Here is a 24,202-nt window from a genome sequence, read left to right as displayed (position 1 = left end):
TCTTGCAAACTAGAATGAGTTATTCAACATACCATATATGATTTTGGGGTAGGAGAAGCTACTTTATCTAACCAACCCCGCTACACCGAGTTGCCCACACCAGATTTGCGAGATTCCATCAGATCAACAGTTGAAAGTCCATTTTAATTTCGTTTTTACTATTTATAGTAAGTTTTAGTTTGATCATAACTCTTGATCCTCTTGAGCTTTAGGAACCGTGACCAACATGAAAAGAGCTCGGAAAAATTTGAAAACTTTTTATTTTTGGCCGAAAACCATGAAGTCTAGTAGAAATCATGACCATCTACAAATAGTAAGTTTACTATTTATAGTAAGTCACATTTTTTAGGAAGCTTGAGTTGGAGTTTGATTATGAAACTTCTTCCTAAGTTTCATATCACTATTTAAAGGATTGTAAATTCGTTTTTATCCTCAATCAATTTATTTTTGAATTTTTTAGAATTTATTTCTATTTTCTATTTTTCCTCATGGATTCGAGGAATCTCTGTGAAGATTCCAAAGAAGTTCCATGGATTCGGAGTAATTATCCCCTGAGGACGATGGTGATCGACCACATTATGTCCATTTCTGCCTCATATGCTCTTTGGTTTCTGGAGGTGTTGGAGGAATCAAGTGGTGTTCTTGGAGGTGCGTGGAGGGTTAGGTAAAAGATTTTTGTTCCGCTGTAGGTAGCAAGGTCCGTGGAGGCGTCGGAGGATATGTTCTAGCAGATTTTTGTCGATTACAGAAGCTCAGAGGCCTATGTCAAGGGGTGTTGTTTTAGCAAGTTCAGAGACTCTGTTGACGATTGAGTTCCACATTTGTGGGGATGCCTTTGATGTGTATTTTAAGGAGTCTAAGCAGGAAGAGTTTTGTTGTTGCTATGGCTGGTGATCCTTATTTAAAGGCCCAGATCAAGTAACCAGAGGCTCAGTTTTCCTTATGGAGGTATTATAAATGGTGTCATGTGGAGCTGGTAACTGGATCATCTCTTCCTTTCAGGTTCCCCTGGCAATGAGCTTGTAAGCAATTGTCCTCACTACAAGAAAGGAAGGCAGAACCGACACTTGGTGGAACCCTTTGCCCGGAGGAATCAAAGCCGACCACAGGCAAAGTGTTCCTATTTAATTAAAATCACAAATGCCCTAATCAAAATCGCAAATGCCCTAACCGGCCGCCTCAGTTCTCTCTCTCTATGCCCGATCTCTCTCTCTCTCTCTCTCTCTCTCTCTCTCTCTCTCTCTCCCTCTGCACCTGATCTCCCTCTCCGCTCTCTCTCTGCACCTCTCCGTCTCCGCTCGATCTCTCTCTACCTCTCTCTCCCTCCCTCTCCACTCTCGAACTCATCACCGACACTCTCCCTCTCTTTGCCATCTCTGTCTCTCTCAGTCTCTCTCTCCGTTTGCAGATCTAATATAGCAGAGCGATGAGAGATTGCAGCTGAGGTTTCATCATCGGACGGCGTTCTTGCTATCCAAACCTCATTTCCATCTAAGGTGCTGATATATACACTGAATTTTCGGTGTATGTGCGTGCAATCTCGGTTCTGTAGTAAGGGGTATTTTGTGTAATTTGGCTTTTGTATGCTTATGACTATGTACATTGGTAGTCCACTTCTGACATGACCTTCTCCTATCTTAATTTTTTGGATTCAAACCCATCATACACTGAGATTTCGGAGTATTAGTGTTGAATCTCTGTTTTTTTTTTTTTAGTGTTTTTATGCAATTTCGGTACGGTGTATGGGGTGCTTTCTGCATTTTGAGATGCCTGCATATGCAAGAGTATTTATTTTGGTAGTCCTCCTCTACCATGACCCACACTCGCACATTTTCGGATTCGGACCCATATCCATAAAAAAAGGTGGATATAGTGAGCGGATTAGGTTCGGTCCTTACTGTGGGGCCCACTTTGATATATTTATTGTAAATCTACGCCGTCCATCTATTTTGCCAGATCATTTTAGTGTATTAGCCCAAAAATGAAATAGATCCAATTCGCAGGTGGACCACACTATAGGAAACAGATCCAATTTTGAATTTGGTGTTTGGATTATCATCTTCTGGTTTAATTTTATTGCCACTGGGTTTGGGTTTGAGTGTAATTAGGTTTTCCACATCACTAAAGGGCCCCATATGGTCATATGCATGTGCATTTGATCATGTGTGCGTGCATGTGAGCTACCATAGTGGAAATGATGCTAACTTTCGCTGACTTGATCCACATGCATATGCAAAAATCCAGATGCACAATCAGACAATAAATTACAAGGATATAACTAGTATATAGAAGGGCAAAATTCCAAACAGAGTACATGGAGTCATTTACCTTTAAGGCCATCTCCAACACTTTTACCACTGCATTTATGCTTGAGATTTTGTTCTCATGTATTAGAATAAGAGGATCATCACGTTCCTGTCCACACACACAACGCATATAATGTTAGAACAATGCAAATTTAAGAACAGAAGATAAAGAGGAATCAAGGATGTTGTGTTACAATCAAAGAAATGACCACACTAGCCATTGGAGACCAATGAGAAAAGTAGCCATTAGCCTAGATGTTGTGGTCAATATTTCCTTGCATGAACTGCTATTGCATTTCTCTGGGGCTAATTTGGATGCATGGAACCCTCCACCTAGCTTCCATGGTTGTTGTGTCCTAATAAATAGAGTTCCATGGTTGCTGTGTTCTAAGAAATAGATTTCCATGGAACATTAATAAATAGAGTTCCATGGTTGCTGTGTTCTAAGAAATAGATTTCCATGAAAATGTTCCATGGAACTCTAGAGTGATCAACCAAATGTCATAAGTGGGATTCCATGAATTGTTCTTCTAGGAACTGAAAAGTTTTTTGGAAGTAGATCTCTCCCTGGAACTCCAGTTGCCTACATCTAGTTATTCCCATGTGCCAATATAATTAACAATGATGAGGCAAAGAGCACTTGTGCCAGTTGACATATTTGGCATTGAATGGATGACATCTTCCACCACAAATTGGTGGCACAGGGAAAGTCCCCACGCACATTTCCTACAATATAACATGTTCCCATCAGCTCTTGTGATGTTTCCCAAAAAGCACACAATATTTTAGTGTTTATAAAATGGAGGAGTTAATGCTCTTTTTGGGAAACATCACATGAGCTGATGGGAACATGTCACGTTGTTGGAAATGCGCAAAGGGGCTTCCCTGTAGAGTTTAAGAAGAGAGCTCTAAGGGGTTCCATAATTCTCTGCTGGGAAAGAAAGGAGCTATGAAATTGTATACTGCATGTTGAACTGTTGATGGCACAGTTTTAGTTAGTTGAGTTGATGTGCCTTTTTTTTTTTTTCTTGTTGGATTAGTAAATCAGAGGGAAGTGGGGTCCTTTTGGAGGCAGATACTTGTTTTGTTCTGGCCTACAAAGATCAATAAAAAAATGTGTAGAAAGTCACTGGTTCAGTGTCTTATTGGTTTTGAGCATTTGGTTTTTATTTCTCTGTGCAGGTTGTATTAATGGAGTGGAATGGAGGATATAAGGATTCATGTAGCGGATCCCAATTGGTTGGGGTAAGGCTTAGATGATGATGATGATGAGGGAGGGAGGGTAGTGGAGCTGATAGAAATGGACTGCTCTAGAGAGATGCCACCATACTTTTCGCCAATAATGGTTAAACCATACTTTCACCAATTATGGTTAATATTGGGTTAAAGGAGCTTTTTGGATTAAAATTGTGACCTCTCTCCCAGAATGTCTTCTTTTAGCGTTGCAGTATTGCCTTTTGAAATTATTGTTGTGATGATGGAATGAAACTGCCATCGTGATTGCTGAGTAATACATCCTCTGTCTAGTTCTTAGCACATTATACAACTTTTTTTTTTTCTTTTTCTTTCTTTCTGGAATGTGGGTTGCCAATGAGTGAAAACATTTGCAACAAGCTGGATACTTTTTTTCTATTTTTTTTTTCTGGTGGTCCAAATTTATGTTATATATTGGAGAGCTCATCAGTTACTTGTTACTGTCTCATTCAAGTGAAAACATTTTCTTTCTTTCTTTCTTTGCCTTGTTATGTTTCAAGGTGATTTTCACTGCCAACTTTGTTTGTTGACTTGGTTTGGCATGATTTGTGAAATTAGATTGTGGCCTGATGGGGCCCACATGCAAGGATGGACTGGTTTTTGTGAAATTAGATTGTGAAAACCATACTCCATTTGATATATCTTCCTTTATTTAACCGTTATAGATTTATAGAACCTGTTAGGATTAGCTACCGCTAGAAATGGAAAATTATGAAAACTCAAACACATACTGTAGCCTCGAAGATTTAATAAACATACAAAGGAAGATTCAGGTTGGACAAGTGCAGGAAACTTAATTATATATAGTTGTCTTTTACGATATTTTTATTTTTACATGTCTAAACATGTGTCTCGTAACATGTCCTGATACATGTTTCTGTATCCTCGGTCATTGATACATAATGATACTGATACTCTGAACACTGCTTACAAAACATTACAATGTGTATTTACTGTTGCTATTTGGTATATTTCCTGATTTTCTTGACTAGAATATCATCCTGTTGAAAGACCATTAATTTTCTTCACACACTTTTTCTAAGGAAGTTGCAGCATTCATAATGATTTGTGAAGAAACAGAGATCTTTGTTTTGGTATTTATTTCTACATCAGTTTTGAACTTCAAACTTTTCAAAGTTGGGATGGTGGTTTGTTGGTGTAGACTGGTTATTTGGAATGGGATGAGCGTTTAGTTTTTGGGTGGGGAATGGGATGAGGGCTCAGTTTTTGAAGGATTTCTGGATAGGGGAGGGTAAGTTGCAAGATCAGTTCCCCAATTTGGCCTGTAAGGTGGTGGATTTGGATATCACCGTGAATGGATGTTTTGTGCTTGAAGGGTCCCAAGGGATGTAGCTTCCTCCATTTTGCAGAAATCTACAGATGTTGAAGTTGAAGAGTTTCTTTCATTGCTATATCTCTAGTTTGATCCCATCTTTCCACACTGATGACAAGTTTGGACATACCAATGGATAGTCGATCGTAAGGATTTCTCTTGTTCCCTTCAAGTGCGGGATGGTCTTAGTCCTTTCAATATGATTATTCATTTATATGATTATTCATTTCAATATATTAAATGATTTCCATTTCCCTTTCTTAGTCCTTTCATTTATGGTCTTCTCTCAATTTGTGGGCTGCAGGTCAGACAGATTTGCTAGGCTTCAATGGATTCAATGCTCATTGGGCCCATGACCATCCTTATTCATTGTGCCTGGTGGCGGTCCTTCCATGACCACTGCGACGTTTTCTACAAGTGCACCGGTTCGATCTGCTCTCGGGATTCAGGTCCAAGCATAGTTGTCCAAGCGACTACATTGCATCATTTGATAACATCTCTAGTGAAAGAGAAGGCCTGAGCAAGGATGATAGCATTCGCAGTGTAAAAAAAAAAAAAAAAACTAGGATACATGAGTGTCACCTTTTCTTTTCTTTTCTCTCTCTCTCTCTGTTTTTTTTTCTTGCCGATGAAAAAGATTTGCTCTATGGCTATGGGTTATCAGTAGCTATGAGTTCTATAGCAACCAATTTAATTCGTAGCCACATGTTTTTAAATCTATAGCTACGGTTGGGCTACGGACTATAACCGTACATATTTTTAGCTACGGATTTTATCCGTAGCTTCTGATATCATTTCAATAAAAAGCTGACGGTTTAGCGGCGTCCAGCACAAGGTCCTGACTGCCGGTAAAGCCTTTACCGACCGAGGCTTTACCGGCTGTTAGCTGACCGCGGGCAAAGGATTTTCCGGCGGTTTTGACCGGCGGTAAAGGCCAGTTTTCTTGTAGTGTATCTAAAAGGTTGCCCATTCCATCAAACTCCCATCCATCAGCTCATAGTAGCATCAACTGGAGTCAGGGACTTCTTTCAATGTTAACATATGCGAGTCTCAATCTTCATTGGCTCCTTGGGGTAGGTTCTGTCGTCAGCTACTCCCCTCGCCCCACTATCTTGGGTTGTGCTCTCGATCTCTGACCTCAAGCATCCCTGGTTTATGCCCCTACTACTGAGGAGTCTCTCTTCTAGCCTTTCCCCTTGTTTGCCCTTCTTGGTTCACTCTGTCCCAGTTCATTGTGGGTGCTGCTGTAAGGTGCAGCTTTTGCTCATGGAGGTGATTGGTGGACTGGCTGCTTAGTAATGAGGTAGTTGTGGGAGCTGTGATTGGTCAGTCTGGAGTGAAATGGTGGTAGTAGTAGTTGCTGTCTTCTGGAAGTAGTTCATTGAGGCGTAGGGTGGCAGTTGGGTTAGGTGAGGCCTGTTCCTTTTTGTGGTGCCCACCTGAATGAATGCACAGCCGAATTTTCTTATCAAGAATAAAAAAGGGTAGACTGATGGTCTGGGTCTCCTCCTTCCCTGTGCGTTGGCGGTGTGGTGACTGTGAAAGGTGCTACACAACGGCAGTCACTAGCCTTCGCTGGTATGTTTTTTTTTTTTTTTTTTTCCCATCCTGCAAATAATCCTTCTAACAAACATGAAATAGAGAACACCACAGCACATAATAAAGGTTGTTTTCCTTCTTCTTATTCTTTTCTGTTTTTGAAGCTAAGGCTTTTTTTTTTTTTTTTTTTTTTTTTAAATTTAAAATATATATATATATAACCAAAATCCCATTCATATATAACTGGACAGAAACTTTACAACCTCTAGACACATTCGGGTCTCCTCCCGCAAAAAAAGGACCGGGAGGGGCCTATCATAAAGGAGCAAAACATACAAAAGAAACAAAACAAAACCGCAGACCACCTCAAAGTCGTTGCTGTCTAATGGATCCTAGCTAGCCTTACCCTGTCCAGGAAGACCAGCCCGCGGATCCTCATGGGAAGATCTGAAAAATTGCTGAAATGGGTGATGGACTGGCTGCCACTTCCTAGGCGGGCTAGACCATCAGCCGGGCCATTTCCTTCTCTGAGAACATGGCAGAATCTAACCTGGTATGTTGGCTAGCCTTGGTCAACCTTGTTCATTTAGCTGCTGCTCTGCATGGATGTTTGTTCATCAGATCTTCCCTGGCCATCTCTTGCAGAGGCACTATTCCGGTGATATGTCTGTTGTCGGATTTCATGAAGTGGGTTTTGCTCTATGTCAGCTGAATGAGTAAGTCGGGAAGTGGCTTGATGAGTAGAAGTGGACTGTGAGGCAAAAGTTTGGGAAGGAAGTCGATGTTGTGGTGCAGCTCATATTAGTGTTGGTTGAATGCTCCCATGGTCAGTTTTCCTACAGGAACCGTTTCAGTATATTACAGTCGCAATGGTCTGGATGGTGTTGTGGGGTGGATTGTGGTTAGATTTTTTGGGCTCATCTTAGAGTGTCTATGAAGATCAGTCCTTCAGCTTGTTTGTTTTTTCGAGTGATTTTTCAATATCACCACCTGCCTTTTTTGTTATGGACTGAAAACCTCCTGTTTTAAAACTATCTCCCATAGTCCGCCTACCTGTTTCAAATACTTACTACGGCCGCCTCCACTAATAGATTCTTAACATGTGGAGCCGTTACCTGCAGAAAGGTCCCTCTTATCCCTGTTGATCACAGTTATTATCATCCAATGCTTTTCATTTTTTGACTTTGCCAAATGACGGCACTGCCTTCTCTTTCGTTCCCATTCCAGCTGGTTTAATTCCATAAAACGTCAGTGCCTACAGACGCATGTGGATAGGTGGGGTCCATGATGTTTTGGCTTATCCATGCCGTCCATCCGTTTTACCTGATCATTTTAGCGTATGAGCCCAAAATTGAAGCATATATGGGTCACACCAAAGGAAATAGTGGTATAATGACACCCACCATTGAAACTTTCACGGTGTGAAGTTGGATAAACTAGCTAACCTGTCCAAATCGTTGATTTAATCATGGATGGATAATATATAGAAAATTTCACTCACTAGGACTTGTATCCGTTGTTTCTACATTTTCGCTAGTGGGATCATGCATGCCATCTTTACACCCATTTTGTATAATTCTTTATACCAATGATCTCATGGTTGCTGCCATGCACAATTGATGGAAAAAATGAAGCAGATCCAAAGTTGAAAAATTCATGGGGGCATGGGATGCTTGTGAGAAATTCACTTGATCTATCGGTTTTGATCGTTCATTTTATGGCATGGGCCTAAAAAATAGGCCAACATCAAGGGTAACACCTAGGGGAATGGTAGGATTGTACGCTCACCGTTAAAACAATTTGGAGCCATCATGGGTTACTTTGAGCATTGGATCTCTCTCATTTTTGGGCCATGCCCTAAAGTGAGCTAGCAAAACAAATGGATTGTGTGTGTTTCTTGCAATGGCGCCCCTGCATGGTCAAGGTTAGGTTGGCACAACAATCAAGCCGTTAATCAAGTTTTCCAAAGAGGTTTTGGACATTTTAAGTGGAGACAGGGGTTGCCCCCATTAGGTGGGGGCTCACCATGATATTTGTGTTAAATCCACTTTGTTTATTGAATTTTGTACGATATGCCCCAAAAAACATGAGGCTGATTCAAAGCTCAAAACGAACAGAAAGAGTGAGGATTGAACACCTACCATCGAAACATTTGTGGGCTCACATATTGGGACAAATCTACCCTGTCCATTTGTGTTTCCAGATCATTTTAGGGCATGGGCCAAAAATGACGCGGATCCAAAGCTTAAGTGACCCATATGATAGGAAACAGTGGGATTAAACATCGACAGTTGAAACATATTGGGGCCATTAAGGGACCTACCTTGAACGACGGATATGGCTCATCTTTTGCTAATGCCTTAAAATGAGCTAGAAAACAGATAGACGCAGTTGATTCCTAAAAAACATCAAAGTGGGCCCCATGTATGGTTGAGGTTAGGTTAGCACGACAATCCACGTCAATCAATGATGAAATTCTAGTAAGGATGAGAGTTGGTCGATTGTAAGCGAGGCCCACCATTATGTTTGTGATAAATCCCTTTCGTCCACCAGATTTTTCATCTCCTTTTAGGGCATTTGTAGTAAAATTGAAGCTAATCCAAAGCTCGAGTGGGACAATGAACATGAAATAATGGGGATTGAACACCCACCGTTGAAATATTTGCAGGGCATGAAATGTTTATGACAAATCCACCTTGTCCACATGTTTTCTCAGCTCATTTTATGCCATGGGCCCAAAAACGAGGGGATACCAATATTCAATGGGCCACACAATAGGAAACGAGGGGGATACCAAAGCACACGTTGAGCTTTGGATCCATCTCATTTTTGGATTCATGTCATAAAATGAGTTGGAGAAACAGATGAACAGGGTGGATTTGTCATAAACATTAAGATGGACTCCTTGTGTGGTCAAGGTTAGGTTGGCACATGATCGTGTATAGAAGAGGGTAGATTGCAGGTGCAGCAATGACAGTTTCGTTAATACGAAAATATAAAAATCTATTCGTATAACTACCTAACAGCAAGCGGTGCAAACTAAGGTAAATTCTAGGAAATAATTTAAAAGTCCATAGCCCCAAAGGAAGGTATGCGTATGGGAAAATCTCTTTTTTCAATTACCCTTGTAAATGTAGTAAATACTAAATACGGATTAATGAGTACCGATTATTTCCCAATGTAAGTGATTGTAATTAATTCCAACAATCGTTCCCGAGGTTGACTTTGACAGGATGCTTGGTTAATACCGTCCTAAACTATTGCCCTATAAAAATTGTGGGGCCCACTGTGATGTATCTTATCCACGCTGTCCACTCTTTCCGGCAGGTCACTTTAGGGCATGAGCCAAAAATCGAGGCAGATCTGAGGCTCAAGCCGATCACACCATAGGAAATGGTCGGAATTGAATGCCTAACATTGAAAACCTTTTGGGGCCACAGAAGTTTTGGATCAAGCTGATATTTGTATATGACCTTCATACATGTCACTGTGATCCTATGAACAGGTTGGATTGTGGGCCCTAGAAAGGTTTTCAACATTGAACGGTGGACATCATTATCCCCTCTGTTTCTTGCGGCGTGGTATACGTGAACTTCCAATGCATCTCATTTTTTGGCTCATCTCCTAAAATGCGATGGTAAAGCGGATGGACGTTGTGGATCGCACACATATATCATCGCGGGACCTAAGGATTTTAACCATCTTTATTTCTTACCTTTGGACCCGTATTTTCGTTGTATAATTACTTGCTTATTTTACTCTCAAACAAACACCCTACAGAAGCTATGATTACCTATTTACCTCCGTATACCCTCATTTACATGGGTAATTGACAAAAAAACAAAAACACGAGTGTTTCTATTTCCTTCACCATAGCTGCTTGATGCTTTTTCCCTGGCCATGTATTTTTTGTTGGGCGTGTTTTATTTTCTTTTTCACGCCAAGGTTCAATAGATGCTAGAGTTATATGATAGGTAGGGTCCTTTTAATTTTGTAGGGCCCACTCGAACGGTGTTAAGTTGTTTTATTGAGCAACGAAATTACAAATGTACTCCCATTTTTCTTGTAAAAAAAATAAAAATAAAATAGCAAAGTGGTCTATTATTACATCACAAGCATTTTAGTTTTGTTTTTTTCCAAAGGTTTGTGAGGCAAGTAGAAGAGGAAGAGTTTTGGTAGAAGACATCCCCATCTATTCAAATAGGCGTGGAATTCTAACTGATAGACTCTTTTAAGTGACCCAAACTATTTATACAAGGGGCCTCGCCAAAGATGGGGATACCCAAAAGGTCTCTCATATTAAATATTTCATCCTCTTGGCTATTCAAAGGTCGGTAGATATCCATCTAGAAAGAAAGAGAGATTATTGAAATATCAAAATATTCCAATCTATAAGATTTTTATTTTTGAAATATCCTCATCAAAGATGATGCCCTTTGTATAACGAGTTTCGAAGATTGTAAGATGACATGAAAATGGAAAGGCTAAAGTCCCCATGTATCCTATTGTAATACCTAGTAATGTATTCTAGGGAATATTAAAGAGGAAAAGATGGATTTGCAAATGTGAGAAACTGACAACTTGAGGAACCTGTTGTAGGTTTCACCTGTCGTACGTAGGCTTCTCATAAAGTAATCATAAAGTCATGCCCTCAGTATAACTAAGCAACTTTGGCAAGCATTTTCCTTTGACCATACATTTTACAGCCATTTATTTGATAGTTAGGATTGGTTGATCAGTGTCATTTTAGATGAACCACAGCTTCAATAGTACTATTTATAAGGAACATCAATACCATGTGTGAGGAGTATGTGTCATTAGATTCACCACCAGTTTAATGATGCAAAACTAACATAGGAGTCTAGGTTGGTCAAGGTAACATGACAAGTGACAGGAGGAATGCTAAATACATCACCCACAGGAAGACGGACAATATTACTGCGTAGCTAATAAAATAGCATGTTCACTGTTAAACAAAAGATATACAACACACTGAAAGAAATAAGGAACTTAACCTGAGATGACAAAATGACAGACAGATACATTAGGTTCAATTTTTATTTTTTACTTCAAAGGAAGGAAAATGACAAAATGTCTTAGCATACAATGAAAATCTCAAATTCAATTTTCCATACCAAGATTCGCAGTTCTAATTGTTCAACTGATCTTTAAGAGATGGATACTACTATGTTAAGAAGAAAAAATAAAATAAAATCTAATGTAGACAAAAGACCATGAAAATTCAATGCAAATGAGTAAGGATTGAAAAATCAAATGCTTGGGCATGTTCTGAATTAATATCTTCAGAATTATAGACCCTAACAACACGTTTATGTATGCGTTCATTTTATTTTATTTTTAGTTTTCTTTAAAAAAAAAAAAAAAACTTTTATAAAGAGGCAGTTATCCTAACAGTAAAAGAAACTGTAGTTCCAGCATGACAAGACATGTAATTGTGTCACAAATAGCCTAGTCAAGCTAACAATCGTCACATGTATGCTATGTGTCACCAACACCATAACCTATCCTACAGTTGGACCCTAATTTCACCCGTGGTAAATCAGCTAGGCTAGACACTGATCGGACCCTAGTTGGCAACCGGTAAGTTGAAGCACTACTAAGTAATTCTGACTGAGGTTGCACTAAAAAAGATGTCCAAACAGCCCACAAATGTCATTGTGGAGATTTGAACAATGTTTCTTGTAGGGATTGGGAGATTTAAAAAATATATTGTATGACTACTCAAAAATAAAATATTTTACTTGTAAATTTCAATGTCTCATTAGAAAATACAAAATGTATAAGATACACGCCATTCATCAAGTAGCAGGAACTGAAGGAATACTCTGTAAACCGACTGGTCCTCTGATTGGGAGAGCAACATATGGGTACTAAAAACGTGAATATATATCTCTCTCTCTCTCTCTCTCCCTCCGTATCAAAGGTCCCAAATGATGGACTGTCCACATTGAAGGTGGGGGGCCCACACAAAGGACAGTTCAAATCAAAGGTGAACCCTGTGTGAAGGATTACCCATATTAATGTGAGCCCACACAATAGATGGTCCACATCAAGGGTCGACCCCAATGATAAATAGCTCACATACAAAATGAGCAAGTATAATGTATGACTTACTTCAAAGGTGGGGCCCACACAATGGCATATCCACATCAAAGATGAACTCCACATGATGGGCAATGGACATTGAAGCTGGCCCCACATGATGTTTGACCCACATCAAGGTGGCTCTACATGATAGGCAGTCCACATCAAAGGTCAACCCTTAATGATGAAAGGCCCACATTCAAGGTGAGCCACACATGGTAGGCAACCCACGTTGAAGGTGGAGCTCACTTGATGGATAGTCCACATCAAAGGTGGGCTCCACATGATGGACAGTTAATAATGGTAGGCCCCACATGATGGATGAACCACATCAAGATGGGCCCTACATGATGGACAGTTAATTCAGCCTTGAAAAGTGTGGCATAAAGATGTTGAAATCAGACCCAATTTGTGGGGCCTACCGTTATATGCGTTTGATCGATGCTGCCTATCTGTTCTACATGTTCATCTTATAGCATGAGCCTACAAATAAGGTAGATCCAAACTCAAGTGAACCATTTTACAAGAGATAGGGAGAATTGAACACCTACTATTGAAAATTAAAATGAGCCCAAGGCCTACATTGATGTGTACCTGTCATCCAACCTGTTCATAATATAACACAGACATGAATGCAGGGAAAAGACAGATATTATATGGATCCAAAACTTCCGTGGCCCCAAAGAAGAATTGATTGGTAAGTGCTCAATTCCCATTGTTTCTGGTGGTGCAGTCCACTTGACCATTGGATTTGCCTCAATTTTGGGCTTTTGCCCGAAAATGAGTGGGAAAAAGGATGGACTGCACGGATGTGACACATACATGACAGTAATAGGAGCATAGAAGCTTTGGGAAAAAGCTTCCTGCCAACATCAAGTTACCATCGGGTGGCTGCAGTTCTATGTAAATACAAAGGTAAATAATAACTGTCCATTTACAGCTTATTTATATTGTAAATTAGTGAGTTAATGAATAATCTATAAGTAGATGTCCCTTAAAACCTACGGGGCAGCTCTCTCTTCTCTTCTTTGTATTTTTGTTAAAGCTTCTAAATTTGTTAGTTATTTTTACTGTGTGATGCAGTAAAAAATCCAATAAATCAACAACTCAAGTGGACCACAATACAAGACAATAGGAAGAGGAGAATAAGCACACATCAGTTTGGGGGCCACCTAAGTTGGAATGCAGTTGTTTTTTCTATATATGGTGAATAGAATCTGCCTCACTTGATGGTGGATGGATTGGATTGCGTACACCCGTAAAGGGTGGACCCACATGTATATCCCTGAGTGGAACTTTTCTCCTCCACAGGCTTAATACCATTTTGGATAAGGTTATGAGCTTCGAATGGGACGTCGGATTGCCTGGTGACCAGGTCATCGGCCATATCCTTGGTGACCCAACTCTGTGGTGCCATCGTGATGTATGTGATTTTATCCATGCCATCTATTCATTTCTCGAGTTTTTTTTTTTCAAACGAAACATGGACTATATTAGAACAGGGAGACATTGTACAGCTATACAAAACAATTTGGGCGGACCCATCGTACACAAAAAGTAGACTTGTGTCTGCCTATCCTGTACCCATCTTAATAACCACCCCCCCCCCCCCCCAAAAAAAATAAAAAAAATAAAATAAAATCAGTGTCTTCTTTCCTCCTTGATAGATCCCAGCCCAACCTAATATAAGAAAAGAGCCCCTCTCCAAATTGGTGGAAGGCGAGGAGGACACGAAGACAAACAACTCGGATGAGAAATCAAATAAGAGCTCGGCCTCGACTACTAAGCACGACCGCCGCAATCGACCTGAGTAACAATCATAAACGATGGCCTCAGTCGCTTATCTAGCAGTTCATTGTCGCGACCAAGCAACTACTGCAAGTACTGACCTGACCCTGATTAGAGGCCCTAACTTCGAAGATCGGCCCCGACTACGATCAAGAATTAAGCTTGGTCTACATGACCTTGGCCATCACGACTTAGAGGTCGGAATCAACTATCGATCACGACCCCCTCGGATACCGACCACTGGGAGATATCTCCTTCGTAGACCACGACCTCCTCGGATGACCGACCTGTTCACTCCCCAAGTATAGGGTTGTGATGTAGTAATAAACTCGGTAAGACCGAGGTCGAATCCACAGGGACTGATACCTGTACGTTATCTGAAACCAAGTAGAACTAGAACTAGACTAAGATGTGATCTAACCAAATAGAATGTTAAGGAATAATTATGAAATAATTATCTAAAACTTAAGGAATTCAGAGGAAGGGAAACTAGGGATTCAGAGGATCCACTTGTAGGGATCAGGGAGATCTTTTGCCTACATCAGGAATCATGGAAATCAAACTGAACTTACTTGATCTGGTTTTCAAGAGATGAAAGGTATATGAATTTGAATGGATTCCATCATCTAACCATGCCCAGGAGACAAAGCAAATAATAGGATTAAACTAATTACCAACCAATCAAAAGTACATGAAAGTTAGGAAGGGTGCGATCATCCAACCATGCCCAGGAGACGATGGTGAACAACAGGGCTTCCTGACTTCATAAAAATAAAAAGGGGAAAGAAATACTTAGAGCCATTGCAAACCCATTGTAATTTCAGTCACAACAGACCATTAAAGACTAAAAAATATTCCTTATAATCAACACTAAATCAAATTCAGTTTATGAAATTTAAAGGCACAAAGTAGAATCTCCCATCACGCCACAAGCTTCACCCCTTAGCCCTAACTAAAGGGTTTAGCCACACATGAATGGGCTAAAATAAATAACTAATCAAAAGAAAAAAGGGAAAGAAAAGAACGAGAAGGAAGAAGAGAAAACCCACTCCACTTTCAGCCTTTCTTCAATCGTTCAAAACAAGAACTCCTCCGTTGCCTCCAACTCTCCCTATTTCAGCCACTGATCTCCTCTCCCTGACGTGTAGCAGCCACGGTTTCTCTCTAACCAAGCCTCGTTACCAGCCACGTTCAAGCCTTCCCAAAACCGAGTCCTTGTTCACGTCCGTTTTTCTCTGATCTTGAACGCCCTTGGTTTCTCATCCCTTTCTTTCTTTAATAGCCAGAAGGCCGGTGGAAGGGAGTCCCGGCTGGAGTCAGTGCGTGAGAAGAGTCCTTTCACAGCAAGGAATCGGCAGAAGAGGCGCGGGTCAGCTTACGCAGCCAGTAATCAGAGACTTCATGCGGCCCGCTGTTCATTTTCTGATCAATTCTGCCAATGTGGAAGTGGATGCATCTTCCCTCTCTATCATTTAGACGGTTCAGATCATCGAGAAGATTGATGATCGTGGCCCACAACTCCTCCGAATCTCCAGATTTCCCGGACGCGCGTAAGGCGTACGCAGAGGCGCTGACGTGTTCGGTGGGCCCCATAGAGGTATTTTTGAAGAAATCCACCCCGTCCATTGGATTCAGGATGAAATTTCGGTCAAGAATGGGTAGTTTTGAACGTCCATTGACGCGGAATTAGAGAAGAAATCACCCAAACATCAATTTGAACGTTGCAGGGCAGTCCACTTATGGCCTCTGTATCGTGCACGTGTGCTTGCATGGGTCCAAAATTTTAGCATGGGTTTGAAGAAATCATGGCCCTTTACAAGATGGACGGCTTGGATCATTCACTAGGACAATGTGTGGGGCCCACTGGTGTCCGCAAAACGGCCAGCGTCGTCCGTGTTGCCGCGTGAAACGGCGGTTGCCGTGTTTGGGGGCTCGGTGCGGCTCGGGTCTATGTGTGCTGTGCACACACACATCACATACGGGCCCCACAGTGATGTGTTTCAACAATCTGATCCATCCATTCATTTTCCCATCTTATTTAAACCGTCGAGACAAAAGTTGAGGCAGTTCCAGATATCAGGTGGGCCCAGAATCAGCGGTTTATGGGCTGAACTGTCAGTTGGGGTACTTCCATAGTGATCCGAGGGCTGAAATTTGATATGTACGGTTAATTTATGGCCCTCAGGCCATGTATGAAGTTTTGAGCCAATCAGATGGCAAGAACTATGTGATCTTGCATTTTTCACCAATTTCGGGCCTCTTTAACGTGAATGGCCTGCTTTCCTCGGACCCTTGATGCATAATTCCATCGATCTTCGTCTCCTGGAGTCCGTCCCTTGCCTTGGGTGTCATCAGAGCGTTAAATCCATGCTTTTAGTACCCTTTTCCAGTCCAAGCTCGTGAATACACCCTGCATCACAAACATGATTAAATCAGACCGTTCAAACAATACTATGTTTGTAAATCCAGGTAACAACTGGGTCTGATATGCAATATTTGACCCTCAACACAACCCCTAACCAGCATTTTGCTAGTCCCGAGCAAAGTATGCGAAAAATAAATTGAGAATTACAGGATAATTTCTACAACCCAAAGGATTTATGAAAAATAGTTCAGATACTCGAATTCTAAGATTCATGAATGTTGGCATTACTTTTCCTGAAATCAAGCTCACGGTAAACTTCATAATCAAGTTTAAAATATTAGTCCATCAATTAGTATAATTCTAAATATTGAATTCCATGGATGTATAGTCCAATCTCGACTTGTCAACATTAAGATTCACCTTGATATTTAAGGATATCATTGGTAACAAATAAGAGAAATCACGATAACCCAACTTGGTTTACACCTTATCTTTTTATTCTTTTAATTTTTGATTTGATTTTTTTTTTTTTCATTAGGAGTAACGTCAAGAAGAGGGATCAAATCCTCACCTACAGGGAGCAAACCTAAGGTAAAGACTGTACACCTAACTTTTTCACATATCATTCATGGGGAATCGAATCCTCATCTATAGGGAGCAAACCTATGGTAAAGACTGTTCGCCCAATCCATTCAATTTTCCAAGTTGGTTCCTTTCATGTTTAGTGATTACCAAGTTAATCCTTCAATATCAAACTGAAACCTTAATATGCCTGCGAGATGTGTCCTGCGAATTCATGACTCAATCAATGTTTACAACTTTTAATAATGGATTAACAATTCAAACTTAGCTGTGAAGTTCAATAGATAACTGAATCCAAGAGTCATGAAGTACCAACATCACGCATCTTGTAGTTCTAAATCCAAGATGGCCGTCAAAATCGCTTCGAATTCATATGAAATTCTAGAAAAATTTTAAAAATTTTCACAATTTCTGCTCAAGACTAAGAAAATATTGATTAGGAAACCTAATCTCCCACCCCCAACCAAAAATCTACATTGTCCTCAATGTAAAAGAAATAGGCATGCAATGCACATGGGACAAAATGAGTAACTGAGAAGTAATGGGAAGATAGTACCTGGATGATGCATAGAGAGACTTTCTAAGAGATCACAGCATGGGCGTCGGTCAGCACGAGAGAAAAGGCAACAAAAATAACACAAAATAAAATCCTACCTATACCACTTTCGTAGGTGCTCTCGATTGCATTTAGCGTATGCAACAAGCCTTTAAACCCCTAGGTTACCCCTAGTGGACGAGTTGTAGTCTCGTGAGGGTTTGCAGTAATGTTACCCACAAACATGGAACTAATGAATGAGAAAAGTGAAATGGAATGAAAATTTGGGTTGCGTCCTAGGAGCGCTAAGTTTAACGTCTTCAACTAGACAAGAATGGACCATGAATTAATCAATCTTGATAACCTGGGTCCGCCAAATATTAGGAGATCAATCCTGGTAAACAGGATCAGTCAGAGGCATGGACATGTCCTCTGAATCAAATTTCTCGACAAATGGTTTCAATCGATGGCCATTGACTTTAAACTCCTTGCCATTGTCGGGATCTCTTATCTCAACGGCCCCATGAGGAAAAACAGTAACAACAATGTAAGGGCCGGTCCAACGAGATCGAAGCTTACCCGGGAAGAGATGTAATCGAGAATTGTACAAAAGGACCTTCTGACCAGGCGTGAATGATTTTCGCAAAATGTGTTGGTCATGAAATGCTTTCATCTTGTCCTTGTAAATTCTCGAATTATCGTATGCATCATTCCGGATTTCTTCAAATTCATTCAATTGAAGTTTGCGTAGCGAGCCAGCATTGTCCAGATTGAAATTAAGATTTTTGATCGCCCAGTACGCTTTATGTTCCAACTCCACAGGCAAGTGACAAGCCTTCCCATAGACAAGTCTAAAGGGAGACATTCCAATAGGGGTTTTAAATGCAGTACGATATGCCCATAAGGCATCGGTCAATCGAATTGACCAATCCTTACGATCAGGGTTAACCATTTTTTTCAAAATGTGTTTAATTTCCCTATTAGAAATCTCGGCTTGCCCACTTGTCTGTGGATGGTATGGGGTGCTCACCTTATGAGAGATACCGTATTTCTTCATTAAGCTCTCAAATGGTTTATTACAAAAGTGTGAGCCTCCATCACTAATGATGGCTCGAGGCGTTCCGAATCGAGAAGGGGTGTTTTCTTTTAGGAATTTAATGACCGTGCGATGGTCATTCTTTCGACACGGAATCGCTTCGACCCATTTAGTGACATAATCCACGGCGAGCAAAATATACAGATTCCCAAACGATTGGGGGAATGGTCCCATGAAATCGATGCCCCAGCAATCAAATGCTTCAATGATAAGGATGGGATTCAAAGGCATCATATTTCGACGGGACAATGCTCCCAATTTCTGACAACGCTCACAAGCTTTGCAAAACTCATGAGTGTCCTTAAACATAGTGGGCCAGTAAAAGCCACATTGTAGAATCTTGGCCGTGGTCTTTTTAGCAGAAAAGTGACCACCACAGGCCTCTGAGTGACAGAAGGAGATGACGCTTTGATACTCATCGTCTGGTACACATCTCCTTAGGATTTGGTCTGGGCAATATTTAAATAAGTAAGGATCATCCCAGAAAAAGTTGCGCACCTCGGTGAAGAATTTCTTTTTATCTTGCGCGGTCCACTGTGTCGGTATAGCACCTGTAGCAAGATAATTAGCAATATCGGCGAACCAAGGTGAATGGGCGACTCTGAACAGTTGTTCATCAGGGAACATATCATTGATATGGGTCGCCCCAAGGGAATCAGCGGTATTAAGGCGAGAAAGGTGATCGGCCATTACGTTCTCTACTCCCTTTTTATCTTTAATTTCCAAATCAAATTCTTGGAGTAGAAGGATCCATCGTATCAAACGGGGCTTAGAATCATTCTTAGAAAGAAGATACTTAAGTGCCGCATGATCTGTGTAGATAATGATTTTGGATCCGATCAAGTAGGACCTAAATTTGTCCAAGGCGAACACTACAGCTAAGAGTTCCTTTTCCGTAGTCGAGTAGTTTACCTGGGCAGAATTTAAAGTTCTACTTGCGTAATGAATGACGTAGGGCCGCTTATCTTTTCTCGGGTAAGACCGCTCCAAGAGCATAATCGAAGCGTCGCACATAAGCTCAAAAGGAAGGCTCCCGTGGACGCATGATAGGTGCGGTGGTTAACGTGCCCTTAAGCTTGGTGAAAGCTTCTAGCATTGCTCGATCCACTCGTACGGAGCATCCTTTTGAAGAAGATTACATAAAGGACGAGAGAAGACTAAAGTCCTTTATGAATCGCTGTAAAATCTGCGTGTCCTAAGAAGGATCGCACGTCTCTCGATGTTCTTGGGTGGAGGTAGGTTAGAGATAAGATCGATTTTTGCCTTATCTACCTCGATTCCCTTGAACGAGATGATATGCCCAAGGACAATTCCCTTTTGAACCATGAAATGGCACTTCTCCCAATTAAGTACCAAGTTCTTTTCTTCACATCTTTTCAACACACACATTTAAGACTTTCCAAGCACTTGCTGACAGATGGACCGTAAATACAGAAATCATCCCGGAAGACCTCTAGATATGGCCCCACCAGATCAGAAAAGATACTAAGCATACATCGCTGAAAGGTGGCCGGGGCATTACATAGTCCGAATGGCATCCTTCGATAGGCAAAGGTGCCGTAGGGACATGTAAATGTGGTCTTTTCCTGGTCTTCAGGGGCTATCTCTATCTGGTTGTAGCCCGAATACCCGTCAAGGAAACTGTAATAGGAATGACCAGCTAACCTTTCCAGGATCTGATCAATGAATGGTAAAGGAAAGTGGTCTTTCCTCGTGACGGTATTCAACTTCCTGTAGTCAATGCACATTCTCCAACCAGTAGTGACTCTAGTTGGCACGAGTTCATTATTAGCATTGGCTACGATGGTGATTCCGGACTTCTTAGGGACCACTTGAGTTGGACTCACCCATTGACTATCGGATATAGGGTATATAATACCCACGTCCAATAGTTTAAGAACCTCGGCTTTAACCACTTCCTTCATGTTTGGATTTAGTCTACGTTGTGGTTGCCGAGCGGTTTTTGCATTATCCTCAAGATATATGTGGTGAGTACAAATCGAGGGATCGATTCCTTTGAGGTCCGCTATCGTCCATCCCAAGGCTCCTTTATGCTCAATGAGAGTAGATATAAGCATACTCTCCTGTTCTTTCTCCAGGTGGGCAGAGATCACCACCGGGTATGTCTCATCTTGACCCAAATATGCATATTTCAAATCAGAGGGCAAAGGTTTTAGGTCAAGCTTCGGCGGCTTGAGGTTAGACGGTAGAGGCACTACATCGGTTTGTGGCAATTCTTCAAATTGTGGCCTCCACCGGTTAACTTCAAGTACCGGTGTAGTATCAAGCAAGGCACACGTCTCCCTAATCATGTCATCATCAAAATCATGGGAGTGGGCCAGATACGTCTCCAGATGGTCGGAGGATAAGGTTAGAAGTGTCGTATCTTCCACGAAAGAGTCTATCATGTTAATGTCGTGGAAATCGTCATCATCCTCTTAGTTTCTGCCATTATTGAAAAAAATATTTGACTCCAATGTCAAATTTCCAAAAGACATAGTCATGATACCATTCCTGCAATTGATAATTGCATTTGATGTGGCAAGGAATGGGCGACCAAGAATGACGGAAATCTGAGTGCTCATGTTATTGATGGGTTCGGTGTCCAGGATGATAAAATCTACAGGGTAGTAAAATCTATCGACCTGGACTAACACATCCTCAATTATCCCTCTTGGTACACGAACAGAGCGATCAGCAAGTTGTAGTGTGGTTAGGGTGGGTTTTAATTCACCCAAACCTAACTGTTTGTATACCGAGTAGGGAATCAGATTGACGCTCGCTCCTAAGTCAAGAAGTGCGTGATCAATTCGATGGTTCCCGATTACACATGATATGGTTGGGCTACCGGGATCCTTGAATTTCTACGGCACGTCTTGCTTCAGGATGGCACTCACTTTCTCAGTCAAAAAGATTTTCTTTTGAATAATTTTCCGTCGCTTGGTCGTGCATAAGTCTTTTAGGAATTTGGCATATGAAGGTATCTGTTTAACGACATCAAGTAGAGGAATGTTGACTTTCACCTGTTTCAACACCTCTAGGATATCCTGAGAGTTAGAGAGAGGTTTTGGTGAAACCAACCGCTGGGGGAATGGAGCAACTGGCTTCTCAAGAAGTTTCGGTTCTACTTTTTGTGGGGCATCACTGGATCCATCATTGTTGTCCTCTTTTGGTTCTTGAGGCTTTTCGGGCCTAACCGGAAGAATTTTCTCAATGATCTTCCCACTCCTAAGAGTGGTGATGGATTTAGCATGCCCCATCTGATTTGAAGAGCTGGGATCATTATTCTCGTACTGCGGTTTAGGATTGGGGAGAGGTTGTGCAGGAAGCATCCCCTTTTCTATAACCGTCATACGAGAATCTATCTTTTGCATAAAATCTGTGATTTCCCGCATTGCCTGAGCCAACTCTTGTATGGATTTTGAACCGGTTCCTCTTGAGGTTTCACTTGATTTGGATTTTGATTGAAGAAACCTGGAGGGGTCGCCGTTTGTCCATTCCTCCAACTAAAGTTTAGATGATTTTTCCAGCCAAGATTGTATGTGTTGGAGTTAGGTCCAGTAAAAGGTCTTTGATAATTATTTATGGCATTGGCTTGTTCATTCAACACTCCTCGAAAGGCAGGTATTTTAGGACAGTTTTTAGTTGTGTGAATGTTGCAATCACAGATGCCGCAAACAATTTCATTGACCTTATCCTTCTTTCCTTCCATGGCCTCAACTTTCCTTATGAGTGTAGTCACTTTACACTTGAGATCATCCTCTTCTTTCAAGAGATATAATCCACCTTTCTCCTTTAATTGAGTCGGCCTAGACGTGGTGTTCGCCATTGGGTAATAGTCCCATGATTGTGTTTTTTCAGCGAGACTATCGAGGTAATCCCATACCTCGTCAACATCTTTGTTGATGAACTCTCCATTACACATTGTCTCGACCATTTGGCGCATGAAAGATGTCAGTCCATCATAGAAAAAATTTGTAATGCGCCACGTTTCAAATCCGTGTTGTGGGCATGAACTGACCAAATCTTTGAACCTTTCCCAACATTGGAAGAATGTTTCATCTTCCTTTTGGGCAAAGTTCATGATTGCTTTTCTGAGGGTAATCGTTTTATGATGTGGAAAGAATTTTTTTATGAATTCCCTCTGCATATCGTTCCATGTGCCAATGGATCTAGGACGTAGTGAGTGTAACCACGTCTTAGCTTTCTCTTTTAAGGAAAAAGGAAAGAGTTTCAGCCTAATTGTATCCTCAGATACATTAGGAAAACATAATGTAGCTATTATCTCATCAAACTCTTTCAAATGTAAATATGGACTTTCAGATTCAAGTCCATGGAATTTGGGAAGGAGTTGGATAACTCCTGGCTTGATGTCCATTTGTCCTGTGTTCTTAGGAAAAATCATACATGAGGGCATACTCACTCCCGCCGGTTGTAGATAATCTCGTAGAGTACGAGGCGGGGGTGCCTGTTGCACCTCATTCTCATCTTGGGTATCCTCCACCCTAGGTGGAAGTAGAGGAGGTTGGTCTTCAGCCATAACCTCAGTTAACTCAGGGGATTTCGAGCGGTGTCTAATCCTGCGATGGATAGTCAACCCCTCAACCAATCCTCCTTCAGTCAAGAGACGTCGAGTGTTGTCACGGGCCCACTTGGGCATGAAAACACTCGCAGCCCTCAATTAAAAACCTAATCCTAAGAAAGGAAAAGAAAATCTAGAAAGAAAAAGAGAGTTGGAAAGAAATTACCAAATTGAAGTCCTAAGTTAAAAACCTGCAAAATAAAACAAAAATAAGTTAGATTCTAAAAAGAAAAATAACAGTAAATTAATTTCTAAAAGAAGGAATTCTTAAAAGAAAGTGGAGATTTCTAAAATAAATTAGGAAAGATCTAAACTAGAAAGTAGATTATTAAAAGATACTGAAAGATGGGAAGTAGGGAAAGAGCTTACCAAATTAGAAATTTCTATCTTAAAGGCCTACAAAATAGGAAGGTTAGTTTCTAAACAAAAATCCTAAAAATAAATGAGGAAACAAATTAGATTTAAAAAGAGTTAAAAATAGAAAGTGAAAAACAAAAGAGAAAAGTTTCGAAAATTAGAGGATTTTTCTAGAAAGGGAAATAACTACCCTAGTTTCTAAAAATAAACTGCTTCCTAAAAATAGAAAAAAATACTAGAATTAAAAATTTCAAAATTTAAACCCTAATTCTAAAAGGTAGAAAAAGTAGAGAGATTAGGAAGGAATTACCAATTTAGAACTTATGTAAGGATCCTACAAAATCAGGAAAATAGGTTATG

General features: G+C 40.7%; 1 long non-coding RNA gene and 1 other non-coding gene across 2 annotated transcripts; both read left to right on the top strand.

Moving 5' to 3' along the window:
- The first annotated feature begins 1,216 nt into the window (after positions 1-1,216).
- On the top strand, positions 1,217-3,733 carry LOC131242481 (uncharacterized). The gene is made up of 2 exons (XR_009169644.1): positions 1,217-1,496; positions 3,489-3,733. It is a non-coding gene; the product is annotated as an uncharacterized LOC131242481 (long non-coding RNA).
- A 19,165-nt stretch (positions 3,734-22,898) lies between these two features.
- LOC131244688 (small nucleolar RNA R71) lies at positions 22,899-23,005 on the top strand. The gene has a single exon (XR_009170467.1). It is a non-coding gene; the product is annotated as a small nucleolar RNA R71 (small nucleolar RNA).
- Positions 23,006-24,202: the final 1,197 nt, after the last annotated feature.

This window comes from Magnolia sinica, chromosome 4 (genome assembly GCF_029962835.1).
Source record: "Magnolia sinica isolate HGM2019 chromosome 4, MsV1, whole genome shotgun sequence".
Taxonomy (NCBI): Eukaryota; Viridiplantae; Streptophyta; class Magnoliopsida; order Magnoliales; family Magnoliaceae; genus Magnolia; species Magnolia sinica.
This window is presented reverse-complemented; position numbering and strand designations above follow the sequence as displayed.